The following is a 16,484-nucleotide window of genomic DNA, read 5'->3' as shown; positions in this document are numbered from 1 at the left end:
CCTTGAAAATCACTCTTGACTGAGCACAGACACTGCTCTGGCCTGGGTGCTGTTGCTCAGCATGGAACAACCCATTTCTTATTTCCTTCAGGAACCTTCAATAATGCAGCCTGGTAGGACTAGGAATATTTTATTGGCTGTTTCTACCAAGAGGGAAACTAATGTTCCCACTCAGTCAGACACTGAAGATTAGCCATGGCTCCTACCCTCAAGGAATTAAAAATGATATTAGATGCCACTGTGATTTTATTAGTGTCTTGTTTAAAGAAAATTAAGCATGTAGGATGCTTTGCAGAATGCCTTTCAAAGTAGATTTTATATTAGGCTCCTAAAGTCCTTGACTCTCAGACTAGTGCCAGAGAAGTAGGAAGGTATAGCAGCGTTCACCTGGATTTACCCAGTTTTTTCATTGCTGCAAATAAGTTGTCTCCCACTTCCTTTTGCAATGGAATTGTGTGTGTGTGTGTGTGTGTGTGAGTGAGTGTGTGTGTGTGTGTGTGTATGATCAAGGTGTATATTTATGTGTGTGTCTCTGTGTGTGTGTGAGTCTGTATCTCTCTGTGTCTCTGTGTCTCTGTGTCTCTGTGTCTCTGTCTCTCTCTGTCTCTCTCTCTCTCTGCATCTTTTGGAGGGTTTATTTTCAAAGTGTGGTATACCTTCACCATTCCAGTAGTTGGCAGAGTGTGACTGCACCACAGATACTGTGCATTTCCGTCTCGCACTCTTTGTGGATTGCCTCTATATTGAGACATGCGTATAGAAACAAGACCGTGCTGTGGACTGACAAGGATTGCACATAAAAACTGTACCCACAGTGCCATTTCATTCCAGAGCAGCCCTTCTGTGGTGTCCTTGCAGATGGCTTGCTGTGAAAAGCCCATGGCTGTACTACGGAGACCTGGCATTCAGTAACCCAGTGTGAGGTCAGTGAAGGGGCACCGTGAGGGCACTCCACTAGTCCCATGTCTCGAAGGGCAGAGCGGTTTGATGCAAAAACAGGCGCCACTGATACAGACTCAGAGAGGCGCTCATCTTTTACCCCGCTGAACTGCTTTTAGTTGAAACTTTATAAAACATCGTCACTGATGTCACAAGAGTTGTGTGCAGCAAGGCACTGGTGTGCCTCGTAAACATACAGACTTTACATCCATTCTCTGCATGAAAATGAAAGTTTTCTCAGCAGTGTGCTGGTGTTTGACACCAGCAGCATAGTGCAGATAAACTGTCCGTTTTCCATCACCAGCGTGTATTTCCTGACTTTCGCGTTTTCATTTTCAAAGTTAGAAGACTGTCTAGTCTAAGATCAAATGACCACGGGCGGGATCTAGAATCACCAACTGCAGTTGTCTTGGAGCGGCTTATTTAGACCTGCTTCTGAGAATGTAGAAGCCGGAAGAAGAATCTTCACTTGAGTTTTTACTTTTAGAGGATGTTCTTCATATGACATATACGTTCCTCCTGTATTTGTACTCAACAACACATCTCTGTGTACCTGTGTGCTGCTTAGTTTTTGCCAACTTGACCCAAACCAAGACACGCCTGCAGAGAGGGAATGTCAGTGGAGGTATTGCCTCCATTGGGTTAACCTACAGCCGTGTCTGCAGGCATTGCCAGTGCTAGTTGATGAAGGAGGGTAGTTTACTGTGGGCAGGGACCTCCCTGGGCAGGTGGGCAGAGTTGGAGAAGAAAGATAGAAGGAAGCTGTAGGGAGAAAGCTAGTTGTAGAAGAAAGATAGCTGCTAATTGATGAAGGAGGCCACAGTGCTGTGGGCAGGGACCTCCCTGGGCAGGTGGGCAGAGTTGGAGAAGAAAGATCAAGCCAGTAAGTTGATCTCTGCTTTAGTTCCTGCCTTAAGTGTCCTGTCCTGACTTTCCTTGGTGATGAACCGTTACCTGAAAACGTGATATGTCATACATGCTTTGCTTCCCAGATTCCTTTTGATCAGTATTTTATCAGAGCAACAGAAAGCCTGGTTACTGTCTTTCTCTGATTATACATTCTTACCATCCAGGAAGGAATTGCTTTTTAAAACATATTTTAAAATGTATTCTTTGAGCTTTGCATATATGTATGTGCATATCAAGTATTATATGTGTATATGTAATATATTTGATCATGTCCACCCTCTAATTCCCCCTCCAACTCCTCCCTGACTGTCCACCACCTCATCTCCCTCCCAACCTCATTTCCTCTTATGCTTAACCTACTGAGTCCAGTTAGTGCTTCCAGGTGTAGGGCCGTCCACTGAAGCACGGACAACTTCCGGGGTGGGGATAGGGGGATGCACATCCCTAAAGGAAATAGACTCTCCCTCAGGCAGCAGCCAACTGCTAATAGCTCCTCTGCTGGCATGGGACTTCAGGAAGGAATTCTTCCTGTTGCCATCCCCTTACCTGTTTGTGATGCTCATGACACACAAGTTCTTGAGAAGCTTGTAAATGGTGGCTTGTGTTTTCTTCCCAGCCCCATTGTTGCCAGTACTCCTGGGCCCGATAGTAAACATATATTACCAGATGCTGTCTCCATGGTAAACAAGCAAGGTGTAGAGGGAGGTCCCTTGGGAGTAGGACACTCCAGGGAACCTCACGTTACATTTAAGAGAAGCCCTTTGTAGGCAGGAGGAGGGCATAGTGTCGGGTAAGACAGAGCTCTGCTCTTATGGACAGGTGAGCCAGCCTGATGCCAGGACATCAGGTAAGTTGATGTAAACCAGATCTTTAAATTGGGCTGATGGTGGGACCTGGGAGTCAGAGGACCGAACCGCAGAGTAAAGGTGCAAACCATACTGGGAAAAACAAAAGAAGTTGGAAAAGTCAGGATTTTTTTTGTTTGTTTGTTTTGTTTTTGTTTTTTCCCCAACCTGGCATTTTGGCAGTTCCGTTGTAGTTTGCCAAATTGTAGGAAGCCACAGAGCATGTTTACTCAAGTCCTATTCTCAAATAGTTGAGATTTTGGACGGATCAAGAGCTGGTGGTTTTCATGTAACAGTTATTTATCTAGTTTGTTCAACAGGGGGAAGAATAGAATGTTCTTCAGTTTGCTTCCTTTAGAAGGTCTATTTTAGAGCATTGTTTGCTGACTAGCCTTCCTTGGTCACTGGTATTGGAAGGAATGGCACGTTCATGTGTCTAATGTGAGTCTCAGGCTGAGTCAGAGTGTGGTGGGGTCTTTGTCAATCCTGAGAAGATGGACGTCCCTGCCAGCTGCCTGTAGCCTAAAGACAGCAGCAGCTTCCCTGCCCTCCTCTCTTCCTCCTGTAGTCTCTGCTTCACCTCCTCACTCCCACACACAGGTACTCACTCTTGCTGCTTTTTGCTCCCTTTGCAGACTGAAACCATCGAGTTAGCCAGACTGCTACAGCATTAACAGAGTAAACAGAGTTGTAGACACCAGGGGCACGTGCTCTTGTGATCTCTGACTTGTGGGAGCTGGGAACATGTTGAAACTAGAAATGTTGACCTGTACCCACTGTGGGATAAGGGCAGACGTGTGGGAGGGTGTCAATATGAGAAGGCTAAATTGAGGTTTACAGAGAAACTTGGTGATCTCTTAGGGTAGGCAACCATTTCAGTCCTGGTGCAGTCCTGATGCAGTTTTGCTTGAGTACAGTAAAAATAGTGAACATTTTATTATGATTGTCTTCCCTTTACTGCTCTCTTTAAGCAAAACCAAGCTTGTTATTGTTACCGGGAGGGGCACTTAGGCCACGCCGTCATGTGGAGAACAGAGTGAGTTCTCTCCCTTCACCTTTACGTCAGGTCTAGGGATTCGCAGAACCCTCAGGTGGTCAGACTTCCACATCAGGCCACAAGTAGCTCTGCCCACTGAGCCACCTTGCATCCTGCAGAGGCCCTCCATGCAGTTTTGCTCGCTATTACCTGCTCTCTTCTATGAATGAAGTCTGATTCATCACATTATGGCTTCTAGAGAGGCGAGTTCACCATCTAGAGAAGCAGTGGCTGTCTGAGTGATGACTGGCTGTCGTCATGGGTGAGAATAGACTTGGAGGATTATGATTCTGGGGAAGGAAATGGTAGAAATGAGGCAGGGAACTGAGTGCCTGAGTCTCAGATCATCTTGAAGAGTTCAGACTTAGAAGTAAGGGGTTGGGTCGGTGAGACGGCTCAGTGGGTAAGGGCACTAGCCTCCAAGCCAGGTTACCTGCGTTTGTTCCCCCAAATCCAGGTGGTAGAAGGAGAGAACTAACTGTCACAGGTTGTCTTCTGACTTAAGTACACATATGTGCATGCATGCATACATGCAAGCATGCATTCATATGACCCCCACAAAGTAAATAAGTGTAAAAACAAGACTAACGAACAAACCCAGAGGCTATAAAAATAGGCCACAGAGTTAGAACTTAGGACCGATTCCTAAGTTAGAACTTAGGACCCTGATGACAATGGAACAGAAAAATATCCTGCTAGGTAGGATGTCCCAGAATCCCAGGATGCCCAGGACTTCCAGCCCATACCTGGTTAAGGGCTCTACAGAATAAATTCAAAAGCTAGAGAGTCGTGGCTGGCCCTATATATTTTTATTTCATTCCAAGTCCCAAGGAGTTGGACATTAGAGCCAGCAATGGGCAGAGGTGATGGTCATGTTTGTTTCTAGAAACTCTAGCTATTGACAGGGACCCAGCAACTTACAGCCTGAGAACACATAGTTGAGAGATGGGGTGTGAAGGACTTTGATGTGATATCCCTGTATCTGCCTATAATCACACTTTTTGAATGTTTATAACTGAGGGGGCATGTGTCAGCTTTCCAGATACCTCAGCTAAGCAGCTTGCAATGAGAAAGAGGAAAGGCTTTCTTTGGCTCACAGTTTGAAGTCCCAGCCTGTGACTGACTGGTAGAATTGCTTTGTGCCTGCCGTGAGGAATGAGGAGTTGCGTGGTGGAGAAGAACCTTCCATTTCATGGCCTGTAAGCAAATAAAGTGAAAATAAGGCCAGAATCCACAACTGCCTTAAGGACACACTCCTAATGACCTCACAGGCCCCACCTCCTAAAGAGTCTGCCACCTCAAGAGTGCTCCCTGTGGACTAAGCTTTCAACACATGGGCCTTTGGGGACCCAAGATACAAAATATGGAGGAAAGATGGACTCTGGTTCATGAACCATAAGAAGGGCTGAAGAAGAAGGGCATGGAAGAGTTTGCAGGGCACAGGCTGTAGCCAGATGGTTTGCAAGTTCAAGATTACCCTGAGTAACTTGAGATTCTGTCTCAAAAGAAAAAGTGGGAGAATCTGGTCCAGAGATAGTGATTGCCCAGCATGCTCAACACTCCTAGTTTACACCCGAGCACCTCGTTCCCACAACTGTGAAGTAGGTAAAAATAAAGTCAACAGATGCTTAATGTGACGATATGCACAAGCTGATTGATTGTTTTTTGAGTTGTGATAGACAAGAAAGCAGCAGCAACAGGCCCTAAGGGGAGGAAGCCAGTTCCACGTAGGAGGTGACAGAGCAAACACATTGTCAGGCTTCTGCAAATGGAAATGAATTTTGTTGAAGTCGCTTAGCCCTATCAAGCAGCCATAGGTGCACGGGTTGCTCAGAAGCATTCCAGACAAGTACAGCTGTAATCTGTGCCTTGGGATCGGAGGCAGAAATATGGAGAGTTCTAGGCCACAGTGAGATCGCCAAAGTGTCAGAAAGGAGTCAGATAGCTCAAGAGAGGTTTAAACTTTCTGCCTGGTGTTGCGTGTCTGTCTTCCAGAGTTTCCAAACGCTGGGATACTGGCATGCGGAGCCACAGTGAGTAGTCTTGAGGTGCTGTGAAGTGATGTACGTACCAGAAGATTAAAGTGACAAATGGGACATTTAAAAAAAAATTGGGGGGAGCACTGATTTAGGGAAGATACTGAATGCAGACCAAACTGATAAACGAGTGTGTTGAAGCAGGAGTGTTTGTGTCCTAGAACATTATAGAAGGTCTTTAGGTAGATTGTTTATGAGTGTTAGAAAGAGGTCACCAGGAACCAGTAGAAGGTTGATGGTGTCAGCCTGAACAGAATTCTAGCCTGAGCATGTTGTTTCTTTAATGGAATTATTAGACAGGTGGAGTAGGTGCAAACGACTATATATATGTTCATGGGCTTTGATTTTCGTCAGGGAATGTAGAAAAAATGCCTTTAAATACAAAATGAAGAAATATGGTCCTGACGGTTGCATTTACCAGGTAATTGATCTTAGGAAGAATGTGGGATAATGGATGAAAATCAATTTTCAGGGGAGACAAATCAATATGAAGAAACCCTCGCTGTGAAAGAAAAGAGCGCAAGCTGAAGGCTGATGGCTTAGAACGGTGAGGCCTTGGGCTGATTAAGGACAGTATGCGTTGAGCATGTGATAACAGTGTCAGGAAGTCCATGGAGATCCAGGCTGCGCCCACACCTGCCTCAGAGAAGACAGACCCAGGCTTCTGCTCAGGGTTGGTGAAGCCGCCTCCCATTTGGAGTACCCCCTTTGGGAGGGGCCCTATTGAGAGGCAGTTCCTGATGACTGTGCAAGAACCTGAATCAGGCAGTAGCAATTGGTCGATGAGGATGCAAAGTAGGGCGTGTCTTTCCTTTCCTTCCTTTCTGTATGTTTGTTTAAATAAAACATCCATTTTACAAAGATATCTTTTAAAAATTTAAATTACTCATGTGTGCATATACATATGCATATATGTGCACATGCATGAGGGTACCCAAGGAGGTCAGATGCGTGGCATCCCCTTGAGCTGGAGTCACAGGTAATTCCTGTTGTGGGTGCTGGGAACTGAAGGAGGCCTTCTTGGAGGGCGGTAAGTATTCTTGAACTCTTGAGAGACACCTCACCAGCTCTGTAACGTGTAGTTTTAAAGACCGTGAATGGAAGGAAGGCAAGGATAGCTGATAGACCGTGTTCCAGGAGGAAGGCTTCTCTCCGTGGAAACACCCAACAACCTGGCGGTGTTCCGGTGTAGTCAGATGAACAGGGCCAGATGAGGATAATGAACATGTGTGTCGGGATATGTCAGTTGGTGGAAAGACAGGCCATGGGTGGTCCATGTAGAGCAGAACTCACTAATGGGATGTGTGCAATGGTAAAGAGTGGCTAGCCTTTGCCTCTGGTTCAGTGTCTCATGGATGCATCTGATCTGTTTTGTTTCTTGTTTTCCCCACAGTCAACCTGTTCTGATCAGGGTTAGGGTTAGGATTGGTTAAAATCCTCTGCCCCTCATAATCGTTTGTTCCACCTGGTTTTATTCCTTCATTTTCAGAAATCTATGACTGTAAATGCCTCATGAATCCCTGCCTCACAAAACATCATGTTGGACATTCAGTGAGCTTTCTGTTCCGTAGGGATGTCAAAATTAATTTAGCAAAAACATGCTGAGGAAGGCAGGAAGCCCTGGGCATTCTGAACAGTTATGATGTCTATATTTACCACATATCTCTTCTGACTAGAAGGGTATCTGGAAGCACAGGAATGGTCAGGGAAGTTAAGAGTCCTCTGGTTGGCAGCCTGGCCATGCCATGACCTGCAGCAGCATGCCTGTGGAAACACGATAAAAATGTAAGGAGAAAACACAGGATGTGGCGGGAATGGGAACACAATAAGAATTCACAGGATTCCTAGGGGAGATCAGGACCAGTGGGACTGGTACCGTGTCTGTACCTTCCGTATTTTGCACTTTGTCGGATCTTTTAATTTCTGAAACCTAGTTAAATTGTAGTTTTCTGTTATCTCATCAAATAGATATTATAAAAGGGGCATCTTTATTATAAGTCTTAAATTCTTCTTTTACATTCAGTGGGTGTGTGTTTCCACCCACATCTTGGTGTGCATGTGGGAGCCGCCCTTATACTCTGAGCCGTCTTGCCAGTCCTATTAAAAGTCTCATGGATTCCGTAAGCCAGTCTCTGGTAAGAAAGTGTAGATACATTTTTACCTAGAAAACCCAAATTTCTTCTTCAAAGGAAAAATGAATTTGTAGCGCCTCCCATGTCACCTTTTGAGACACAGATTAATGAAACCCGACAGATTGTGATTACCAGCAGACGGCGTCCTCATTAGCTGTAATAAGCAAACCAGTACTGGAGCGCTCTGGTCTACAGTGTTGACATGAATTGGAATATAGCAGGTCTGTACCTGAGTTGTTGCTGGGGTAAAATCTGATCTCAGTTAAATGCCTGAAAACAAAAACGGTCCATCCAGTTTAACAGGCAACTCAGCAGGGCTTTTGTGTCAACTGTGCTCCCTGCAGCTTCAAATGCTTTTCGTTGTGGTTTTGTAGACTGGGTCCAACTGTTAGCCCAGGCTGGCCTTGAACCGTCAATCATCCTGCCTCAGCCTTCTGAGTGCTGGAGCCCCAGGTCTGCCCCACTGTACCCTGAAACTTCATGCATATTTAATGCAAATGTGTGACATGTAAAGTAAGAAGAATGGAGACGAAGACGAGAGCAGTGAGGAACTTTTGAGATTTTAAAACATGTGTACATCCTGACAGGAACTGTTCTTTCTGCTGTAGGCAGAAGCTGTTCCAAAAGCCCCCACTAGAAAGTGGAGCCTGAGCTGGGAATGAGGCCCTGGAAGCCTTCTGTATCCCTTCATGCTCTGCCCTCTGGCTCCTGTAGGCAGCTTCCTCTTTGCATAACACACGGGAAAGTCAGCGTCGATTTCTTCGCCAGCATATGGTGCAGCGTCTGCACAAGGATTGAGAGGCGTTCGAGCAACGTGGAAAGCGTGTTCATGAAGTTACAGAGAACAGCCTTGCCTAGTGGTCACGGGTACTTGGCACACTGCAGGCCGAATTACCGAAGTGACCACAGTGGACGCTGCTTAACCAGCCATGCCACTTTTCCCATCACACTGTGGGTACCAGAAACTGGCTCCGTTCTTAGAAGACAAGGCTTTTAAAGCATTGATAACGCGTATCCCCGAGAAAGCAGTTATCAGTTCTTAACATACTGACCAAATTATCAGTGGGTTGGGGGACTAATTGCACCCAGCAGCGTTATAAAATGACAACAGCACAATCAGTCAATAAATGTATTGAGCCCTTAACTAAAACGCGCTAATAGAATTTTTAATGAATTAGGAATAAGACCTATTTAAATTATTCAGTTTTGAATAAACCACCATCGACTTCACTAAATTTTGTAGTAAAATTTATTCATCTAGTCATTCAATATTTATTAACCCATGTGCTCAGTGGGAAAATAGAAAGAGTGCATCTCAGATGTTTGCCCTCAGGGCCAAGAGTGGCGCACTGTCTACCTCTGTGTCCAGTTGCTGCCTGTATGTGCAGGAGATACTGGCTGGTCAGTGGCTGTGAGGTCCTTTGGAGTGTTAGATAAGTCCCAGTATGTATGCAGAGTACCGCCTGAGGATGAGATTGACCTCAACAGTGCTCTAAGCATAGAAGGCACGGGGCTGTACTCTGCTTGCTCCTGGTTGGAACCTGAGTGTGTTCATGCAAACCTTACAAAGCTGTGCACCTAGATTGTTTGCAGGAAGTAGTAATATTCCTCAGCGCCTTTGTTCCCTCCACTCTTCCTCCTTGGGACCACAGTCTCCCAGTAGTACGGTGCCACCCGCCAGTACCCACGCTTAGAATTGCTTCCTTTAAAAGTAGTGCAAACCAGTCCATTCCTTCTGTGATGTATAGTGGAATTTCTCCCCCATTGCTTCATCTGCCTTATTATAAAATGTCACGGGATAAATGGGGAATTAATTTCAGTTGATTTATTTAATAATATTTATCCACTTAATGTTTTTGTAAGTCTCTTGGGAAATGGCATGAAAAGATGGCACAGTCTGTGTCCCCTTGGGGCATGCGTTCTAGTGAGAGACAGACTTTAATTAAGCCGTTACACAAATAGCTCAACAATTAGGATGGTGAGACATGACATTTAAAGAGAGGGTAAGGTGCTCTGAGTTAGAAGGGAGGAAATTTCAGCAGGCAGTCAAGGGAAGGCCCCCTGAGACTTTACTGGGGTAGATATAGGAGATCCTAGGAGAATGACCTACAGGTACAATGATGAGGCGAATAGCCATTGAATCCCCGGCTGCACAGGAGAGTGTGAAACAGGAGGTTCTCGAGCTCAAGGCTGTCCCAAGAGTCACAGAAAGACCCCAGCCTCATCTCAAACAAGCAGAGCAGACACCAAAACCTTAAAGAGACAGACTGCAGCTGCATTAGTATGGAACTGCCGATTTTCTATGTCATCTACAGTAGCCTTTGCAAACCAGCAAGATTACACCCTTAGTATTTATCTTTTGTCAACCCATTTTAAGACCTTAGTAGAGTGGTTGCATTAAATGTTTTCACTGGACTGTGTAAACTCAAGCTAGTGAACAAGAATCCACTGAACTGCTCTTCCTGGTGTTACGGGTTAAAAGCAAACCAAGTTTTACCTTCAGTGTCATAGTCCAATTAAAGTGATAGTATACACACAAACATATGACATTATCTTATATATATGCATGGCATCATACTATGGAAATTTATATAACACAAAATTAGGAGAATGGTATAGAGCCTTTACTCTCAACTTTTATGGTCTTGCATTGTATACTCAATAATAAGGGCTTACACAATGTTCAGTATTCTTGAACTTAAAATGGAGAAAGTTAACACATTTATTAATCAATTTAAACATAACCAAAAATAAATTGAAGAATGATAATATAGACTAATATTGAAGCATGGTGATGTACATTAGCATATTTTAATGTAAAACCTCTTTTTTTTTCTCCTAAAGTAACTTATTATGGGAGAAGTGATGTAGTTTTATGTATTTTACAAGCCTGCATAAGAGCAAGTAGCTGGATTTTCACATTTGCTTTTTAGTTTAAAAGTGACAATATGGGTTAGAGAAATAGCTCAGCAGTTAAGAGCACTGGCTGCTCTTCCAGAGGACCCAAGTTCAAGTCTCAGCATTCATGTGGTAGCTCACAACTATAACTCCAGTTTCTGGGGATCCAGTGCCCTCTTCTAGCTCCATGGGCACAGACAGGCAACATGGTACACAGACATGCATAGAGGCAAAACACACATACACATAAAATATGTTTTAAGTGCCAACACATTGCTTTGATTGGTGTGTGTAGATTATTCAGGCTTACATAAGTTGTCAACTGGATGAGGCAGGACTGTTTCAGGGCCTCTTCAAGTAATTGTGTATTTTTGGATTCCACATCAGAACTCAGCAGGTGGTAGTTTTGAAAAATTGGTTCTGCCATAAACTGTAAAACCATGTTGATCAAAGTTTCATACATCTTGGAATGAACCCTTCACACAAATATGATTTTTGCACCATGCACAGGATTTTGGAAAGCAGTTCACAGTAGATATTACAGATTAGTAGCTCATACAAATGTTTGCTCGTTTCCTTATATAAAATGAGAAAAATTCACATTTCTTAATATTACCTTTGTTCTCAACAAAAAGCCATTATTAGGAAACTCTCAGATGGCCATGGAATGCAATTATGCTGAGTTCTAATACTTGCTTGAAATTTTATGACATTGTCATTAACAACAAATGCATTTTCTTGTAAGTATCTGCCAACTCTACCTATGGCTTTATAACCAGATGTTGGTCCCTTGTCTGTGGAACAGAAAGAATGCTTCCTATTTTAGTGCACCCCAGAGATGTCAGATGAAGGGCACACAAGCCAATTAAAGATGGCACCAAAGGGAAGTCAGGAGAGTAAGTCCTGAGATGTTTACAAAAAAGGGTGATTGGTTACCAAGATCGAACCAGAAAGGTCACTGCATGAACAATTCATGTTCACTAGGTAAAACATAGGGTGCCTATCATACAACACCCTGACCTTTAAAACCATTGTCTAGCTGTTGCCCTACACACACGGAATTTTGCTTTAAAAGATGCTTGCTGTGGGGCAATAAAAGAGTTCCTGCTTGACTAGACTCCTTGCTGCAATCTGATTGTCTCCGGGATCCTGGGAGGCTGGGGAACGGGCAATCAGTGCACTTACCCTTCCTCAGACCCAGCTCAGCCTTCAGTGGCTGGGCTAAGACCTTGCAGTCAGGGAATTTGGACGTGTAGATGTGTTTTAGGAGAACATCTCTCTTCATGCAGCATGTAAAATAGCTTCAAGGAGACTGTGCCAGCTAGCAAAACTGCAGATTGTCACTCTGCATCCAGGGCTTTCCCATGCACAAGTGTGGGTATGGAGTGACTGTAGACACAGTTGAGACACTCTGTGTTCAGCAGAGCAGTGCCTTTTACCCTTTGCCACTTTTTGAAAAGACTTAGAGATACAGGGTTTTGTTTTGTCTGTGTGTATGTCTGTGTATCACATGTGTGCTGTGTGCTACCAGTAGAGGCCAGAAGAGGCCATGGAATCCTCTGGAACTGGAGGTACAGAGGCTATAAGCCCCCATGTGGGTGCTGGGAATCAAGCCCAGGTCTTCTAGAGGAGTGGCCAGTTACTCCTAAACACTGAGCCATCTCTAGTCCGTCCCCACCAGTCTTAAGCACTGACTTGCAGACATTAGCACAAGAAAAAAAAAACACATTTTATACTATTGACATTTCAGATCCCCTGCTCCAAAGGGTCAGGAGTCGCTAGAAGTGTGTGGGACGTGCCTGTCCTGGCTTAGAAAATAAAGAAGTGGAATTGGGATAGGTGGTTGGGGGAGGAGAAAAGGACATTACATGAGCAAGGAGTAGGAGGTGGATGACAACCAAAACCCTGAGATGGTTAGACTGGATATCTAGAACAAAAAGGACTGTGTGTATAACTGGCAGGCTGTAGTCAGGTCACGAGGTAGCCTACATACCGCCCCGCTGGGAAGAATAGACTTTCTGCCGAGTCCCCGGGTTTTGTCCCCTTGTGGGCATGTTTGTTTACGAGCTTTCCTGTGGGGGGGGGCAGCATATGGAGTGAATTGGCAAGCAGAGAGTGTGCAGTGTGGACTATGATGCCAAGGATACAGCTCAGTCTGAGTACTGCCCTGGGGGACTGGAGGGCTGTAGAGACTGTTTCAGAAGACGTGAGGTGAGCTAGAACCGAAAATGTCAGGGGTTATCTGCACATTGTATTTTATTGCTCCACTCCCTGCTGAGGGCATTGTTAGAGAAACAGACACAATCTGGGTGTTTCTATAAAAGGTCCCCTACAAGACTCTGCCCTCCTGGAAGGCTGAGACAACTTCCTTTTCTCCTGATAACAGCACTGTGTCATTGGAACAGTTCCCTTTCATGCTCCTGCCAGAAGGCCTCCAGCCAGTTTTCATGGTCAAATCACAGCAGTTGAAGTTGTCCTGATGGCTCATATATTTTCTTCTGCCTATCTTCTCTGACCCCAGCCTTCTATCTGTATTGACTGTTCATTATTCTTTTTGTATTCATTCTCCATGACAACAATATGACTTCACTGGGGGGATGGAGTTGGCTCAGCACTTAGGGGTTCATACTGCTTTTGCACTGAGCCCGAGTTAGGTTTCCAGCACCCACATACATTGGCTCACAGCTCTTGTAACTACAGCTTCTGGGGAGCTGGCGTCCTCTACCGGCCTCCCAGGACACTGAACTCACATGTGCGAACCTACACTCAAACACACAAATACACAAAATGAAAACTATGTAAGCATTCTTTTGAAATAGATTTTGTGCAATGGTTGGGTACAACTTAATGGTAACATTCATAAACTTTAGCTTTCTTCATTTAGTTGTGGAATGGGGCATTCCATTTCAGTCCTGTTTTCCTCAAAACTGAAGCGAGCTAAAAAGCCTCAAATTAAATACCTCAAATTAAAGCACTAAGACTCAGTTTCATAGAAATTCAACAAAGTCAAATCAATAAAAGTAAATTAAAAAGAAGTCCAGCAAACTCAGCCTGGTTTCCACTTCACTGTCGGCCAGAAACTGCGAACAGTGGGGTGTTGCAGTACCTACTAAAGGCCCAGGGCTCAGAATGGCAGGAGAAAGAGTAAGTTGCAGTAGATACACCTGGCGGTGACAGGGTCCATAATCACCCCTGATGCAGGACTCCAGAAAGGACATGTTTAAAGTAGAGAACACCCACGGGGCATAGTTACTGGCCTTTGTCTGTACTCCAGGCTTTAGGCTGGTTGTGGCACCCCAGAGTTCCAATCAGCACAGAACCCTGTCTTCCTTCCCAAGATGCCTCCCCTATTCATGAGCAAACCTGAAAGGATAGCAGGCACCCACCAAGGCACACGGCTCACATCTGCAGCAGACTTGGGATTTGAACATAGATTTCCTGGATGCTCAAGTCCTTAACCCTTTTTTTTTTTTCATTTTTGTCTTCCTTTATATTTACCTCCTAAAAAACAGTTGCTGAAGTCATGTGCAGTATATTGTTTTAAGATACCAAAAATACTATATACATGAGAAAAAATGTAAGCATAAAGGTTTAAGTAGCCACTTTTGAGATGTTTTCACCCATATATGCATGTCTTAAACATGTATATGCATGTGTATCCATGTGTAGGCATGTGCATGTGAAGTCAGGTAGGTGCTAATAGGGGCCAGAAAGCATCAGTTCCCCTAGAACATCAATTACAGGTAGCTGCCAGCTGCCTGTCATGGATGCTGAGAACTGACCTGTCCTCTGCAAGAACACCATTAAAAATTCATTTCTTACCGGGCAATGGTGGCGCACACCTGTAATTCCAGCACTCAGGAGGCAGAGGCAGATGAATCTCTGTCAGTTTGAGGCCAGCCTAATCTACAGAGTGAGTTCCAGGACAGCCAGGGCAACACAGAGAAACCCTGTCTTACAAAACTTTTAAAAAAAAAGAAAGTCTCGTTTCTTTAGATCACTTAATTCCAGAACATTCCCAATAATTGAGCAAGGTTTTACAAAGTTTTTTTTTAAGATTTATTTATTATCATGTATACAGTGTTTTGTCTGTACATATGTCTATAGGCCAGAAGAGGGCACCAGATCTCATTATAAATGGTTATGAACCACCATGTGGTTGCTGGGAATTGAACTCAAGACATCTGAAAGAGCAGCCAGTGCTCTTAACATCTGAGTCGTCTCTCCAGCCTACAACATTTTATTTATATTCCTCCTTGTGGTACATTAAAAATGTTTTCCCACCATTTTTATCAGTGGGTTGTTGGGGCTGTGTGTTATGGAAATACCATCCCTGCACAGCCAGCAGCCCTTCTCATAAGACCACCATTTGCATTGAGGATGCATAGCCTTTGCTTTCCTGGGCTCTGGGTTTTCCTTCCTGTTGTACTGAGTGAAATTAAAAATATCAGTTCCCAAATTAGAGATAAGAGAACATTATGGCTTGAGAGGGACACAGGGCATGAAAAAGTTGAGGGAGAACAGTACTCCTGCTATGAATTCAGGCAGCTGAAGATAACATGATGCTGCTCCCTGAGATGACATCTTGCCATATCAAGAAACCCTTACATAACTGTCAACATCCTTTCACCAGGGGAGTGACAGATTGTAACTCTGATGGAGTCTGAAAGAAGTGCACAGGAACCCAGGAAAGATCTGAAGTCTTACTGTGCCATTATGCCCTCATCAGGAAACCACAGTCTGGACAGCTATATCAGGAAGTCACAACCTGGACAGCTGTATCAGGAAGTCACAGTCTGGACAGCTGTATCATCAAGAAGTTACAGTCTGGATAGCTGTATCAGGAAGTCACAGCCTGGATAACTGTATCAGGAAGTCACAGTCTGGATAGCTGTATCAGGAAGTTACAGCCTGGACAGCTGTATCATCAAGAAGTTACAGTCTGGATAGCTGTATCAGGAAGTCACAGCCTGGATAACTGTATCAGGAAGTCACAGTCTGGATAGCTGTATCAGGAAGTTACAGCCTGGACAGCTGTATCATCAAGAAGTTACAGTCTGGATAGCTGTATCAGGAAGTTACAGCCTGGATAGCTGTATCATCAAGAAGTTACAGTCTGGATAGCTGTATCAGGAAGTCACAGTCGGATAGCTGTATCATCAGGAAATCACATTCTGGACAGCTGTATCAGGAAGTCACAGCCTGGGTAGCTGTATCAGGAAGTCACAGTCTGGACAGCTGTATCAGGAAGTCACATTCTGGACAGCTATATCAGGAAGTCACAGCCTGGGTAGCTGTATCAGGAAGTCACAGTCGGATAGCTGTATCATCAGGAAATCACAGTCTGGATAGCTATTGGGAAACTGCTGTGTTCATTTTCAGCTGAGGAACCTGCTGTGCAATGGCTCTTTGTTTAAAAACAGGCGGTTGACCTGGAGAACATGTGCCATGAATGATGGAGCAAAGGGGAACAGTTTGCAGCTATGAGTTTGGTAAATGAGATCTACCATTGTGTTTAAGACATAACAAGTTAGATATGTTAGAGGCAGTTGAAATGTGGCCAGTGAAGAAGAAAGCAGGTAGGTAGAAAGGAGTAATAAAATTACATTGAAATTATTGTTCCTAAAGACCAAGAATCTTACAACTCAAGACACCAGAAGCTAGGGCAGCACTATTTTGGTTCCAACTG

General features: G+C 44.4%; 1 protein-coding gene across 4 annotated transcripts in view; it reads left to right on the top strand.

Moving 5' to 3' along the window:
• The window catches only part of Ano6 (anoctamin 6), a 175,194-nt gene that overhangs the window by 71,037 nt on the left and 87,673 nt on the right, over positions 1–16,484 (top strand). The gene's annotated exons all lie outside the window — the stretch shown is intronic.

This window comes from Mesocricetus auratus, unplaced genomic scaffold, assembly GCF_017639785.1.
Source record: "Mesocricetus auratus isolate SY011 unplaced genomic scaffold, BCM_Maur_2.0 Super-Scaffold_100010, whole genome shotgun sequence".
NCBI lineage: Eukaryota > Metazoa > Chordata > Mammalia > Rodentia > Cricetidae > Mesocricetus > Mesocricetus auratus.
Note: the sequence above shows the minus strand (reverse complement) of the source record. Positions and strands in the feature narration are given on the sequence as shown.